Below are 3,683 nucleotides of genomic sequence, written 5' to 3' on the forward strand. Positions count from 1 at the left end.
ACACTCCCTTGTCACTCTACAACATCCCTTTTCCCCCAAGCTTACATAATAACCACAATTACATAGCCTCACAGTTTACAAATTTTTTTTTTTTTCACTTTTTTTTTTTTCAGTCTTCAATTCACATTCAATATTACTTCAATTCATAATCTTTTAAATGGGTAGGCAACTTCCTGGTTCTTTGTGACCGTCTCATAATTACAACAGGACTAGCAGGTTTGTTAATTTCAGTGATTATGGCCGAATGTTGAGAGGAATCCCCAGATGCTTCAGAGGGATTAGTTTCACTAGAAATGTCCACAGTCCCTGTTCCCTCAGTCTCTTTAGCAACTACAGGTGTTGAGTTTCCAGGAATGTCGAAATCAGGGAATTTACAGTCCATTCGGGGCAACAGCTGGAACATTCCTATGCTCTTGGCATGTACAACAGGTTTTAACCAGCCTTTCCACATCCTGCTCTAACTTGGGCCACCACACATAACTTCTGGCCAAAGCTTTCATCCTAGACACTCCTGGGTGACACTGATGCAATTGTTTAAGAACGTCTTGTCTACCCACACTGGGAATGATTACTCTGGCCCCCCAAAGCACACAACCATCCTGTACGCTTAATTCATCTTTCCTTAATGTGAATGCGTCAAACTCCGTTCCTGTTAATTCATGCAAACATCCGCGTTGCACTGTTTCTCTCACCCGAGATAATACTGGATCTTTTCTTGTCCACTCCCTCACCTGTTCTGCTGTAATTAGGGTGATATCAGCATTCTCCAACATTAGAACTCTTTCCTCCTGATCGGTGGAAGATTCCATTGGCAATGGTAGCCGACTTAAAGCGTCTGCGTTGCCATGATCTTTGCCAGCCTTGTAGATGATGTTGTATTCGTATGCTCTCAGGGTCACAGCCCATCGCTGGATTCTAGGAGAGGACATTTGGGGAACAGCTTTTAACTCGTTAAATAAAGATAACAAGGGCTTATGGTCCGTAACGATTGTAAATTTTCGACCATACAAATACTTATGAAAGCGCTGTAAGCCAAACATTACAGCCAACCCTTCTTTGTCCAACTGCGAATAATTCCACTCAGCTTGATTCAATGTTCGTGACATAAATCCTATGGGTCTTTCATTTCCATCAGGCATCTTATGCGAAAGAACTGCACCTAAGCCATAAGGAGAAGCATCACATGATAAAATCACATCCTTCTGGAGGTCATAATGGACCAGAACTTGTACAGAGTGAATAATTTTTTTAGACTGAGCAAAAGCAGCCTCTTGTTCCCCAGCCCAGTTCCATTTTGCATCTTTTCGCAGCAACTTGTGCACAGGGGCTAAAACAGTAGACAGGTTGGGCAAAAACTTATTGTAATAATTTAAAAGTCCTAAATAAGCCTTCAATTCTGTCACATTCTTTGGTGAGGGAGCATTTTGAATAGCCGTCACTTTTTCTGGTGCGGGATGGAGGCCTGTGTCATCCACTTTATGACCTAAGAACATTACCTCTTTTTCCATGAAGGAACATTTACTCCTTTTCAACCGCAGTCCTGCTTCCTGCAATCTATCCAATACTCTAGCAAGAGTTTGGAGATGCTCTTCATCATTATGACCGGTTACCAGGATATCATCAAGGAAAACTGCCACATGTGGAAGGACCTTGCAGTACCCCCTCAATGGTCCGTTGGAAGATGGCAGGGCTAGAAAAGACTCCAAAGAGGTAAAACACGGTAAGTAAACAGCCCTTTGTGGGTATTCACTGCGACATATTTCCTGGACTCTGCATTCAAAATACATGTGACCAATTCAAATCAAATCACTTTATTGTCACAATACCATGAACACAAGTGTACAGGTGGTGAAAGTCTTGGGTGCAAACTGCAGCATGACAGTATGGATGACAAATGAATGAATAAATATGAAATACAAATACTGAATATATATGCAACACATATATAAGGGACTCAATACAGGTAGAGAACAATATATGGTAAATATTATGCTATACAGCTCATGAAATTAAAACAATAATAAATCACAGTACACATATAACTTTGCAGTGCAGCAGGGTATGAATTAGTGCAAACAGAATGTCAGGGTGCAGAATAATAGTGAGTCCCGTCAGTGTAACTGATAGAGTGCAATGCATATGAGGTTGGTGGGGTGTGCTGTGTGGTGTTACTGGTACGAGTTCAGTTCAGTCTGATTGTCTGTGGAAAGAACTTGTCTCGCAGTCTGCTGGTGCAGGTTTTGTGATAACACCTGCCTGATGGTAACGGTGAGAGCAGTCCATGGCTCGGGTGGCTGGAGTCTCTGACGGTCCTCCTCACACACCACCTGGTGTAGATGTCCTGGAGAGACAAAACATGTATTTAGGGTGTGGTAAATCAGTAAACAATATACAGTATTTTTATTTCTATTTGTTGCTCAGGACTTACCATTGATTCTTGTTGGAGTTTGTTGGAGGTATGGGCCAAAAGAATCCCTCCACAACTATCTTGCAGTTGTTCAGTTGTGAAATTTACTTTTATGGGCCGTAACATCTGCGCTGTCGCAGTAGAGCTGTTTGTGAATGCAGTCTTCACAGCAGATACCTGATGGGTTCAGGCAGCAGTGCAGTACTTGGCGGCCATTGAATTGGCTTCATCTTCCTTCAAACAAACAGACAAAACAATAAGTCAACATTAACTCCAGAGAAATGGTGTTGGTGAATACAGGTGCAGGTGTCAGTACTCACCATATTCAGTCATTTTCTGCCCAAATCCCAGAGATGATGCACAGCTGATTTGCTCATTCTAGGAGCTATAAAAAGATGCATATGTGAAAAATGATTTGACTTGAAGAGTCTTTTGAGAGATCAACATCAATGCTGTACCACACATAACTGCATTGAATACAGACATACCAATGGAAATGTGCAACTTTTCAGCTCTCTGTCTTTTCTGTTTGTGCACATGTGCACAAGGTTCATTCCTCATTCATCAGGACTGGTTTGGCTGGCTTGCTGTGACTGATTTTCTTTGTGTTTTTGGTCTTTTGGTCTTAAACAAGAACATATTTATTGACCCCATGTTTAATTATTATTGTTGTTTAAACATATAAATGAAGCAGTTATAATTATATACTTCAAGCTCAAGTTCCCTGGCTCTCGCAGGCTCCTGAGTTCATCTGTATACATCAGATTCAGAGTCTGAGAAAAGGCCATCATGCAAACTCTCAGTTTCTACCTTACAACAGAGCATAAAAGAATGTGTAAGTGAGTGAGGGAGTAAAGGAATAAGATGAAGAGAAATAGGCAGAGAAAGGCAGAATTTTGTGTGTAATTTTAACAGAATGAAAGGAACATTTCAGAGTTAACATTTTATTACACAGAGGAACAATATCGTTGTAATCTCTTTCAGAACAATTTTTTTTTTCAGCTGATGAACAATAAAAACATTGACAGCCAATCAGAATCCACAAGACTTTAAAGAGCTTGAGCATTTTATGGCAGACAACATAACCACAGCGCATGCTTATAATAAACAGAACAGTATCGTCTGTTGGTGTGGATGCTAAAATAGTTCTCATTATAGTTCTTGTTCTTGGTGTGAACAGCTTTAAGTGATCTGATTTGGCCAAATTAATTGAAGATCTGATTTGTCACGTGACAAGTTAAACTAGCATTTCCAGACTCTTGCTTCTTAGACAGAT

General features: G+C 40.5%; 1 long non-coding RNA gene across 1 annotated transcript; it reads right to left on the minus strand.

The window, feature by feature from the left end:
• Nucleotides 1-2,628: 2,628 nt before the first annotated feature.
• On the minus strand, nucleotides 2,629-2,944 carry LOC107576355 (uncharacterized). The gene is made up of 3 exons (XR_001608039.1): nucleotides 2,896-2,944; nucleotides 2,728-2,792; nucleotides 2,629-2,641 (listed from the first exon to the last, which is right to left on the minus strand). It is a non-coding gene; the product is annotated as an uncharacterized lncRNA (long non-coding RNA).
• Between the last annotated feature and the right edge of the window lie 739 nt (nucleotides 2,945-3,683).

The sequence above is a fragment of the Sinocyclocheilus grahami genome, unplaced genomic scaffold (assembly GCF_001515645.1).
Source record: "Sinocyclocheilus grahami isolate Dianchi unplaced genomic scaffold, SAMN03320097.WGS_v1.1 scaffold3569.1, whole genome shotgun sequence".
NCBI lineage: Eukaryota > Metazoa > Chordata > Actinopteri > Cypriniformes > Cyprinidae > Sinocyclocheilus > Sinocyclocheilus grahami.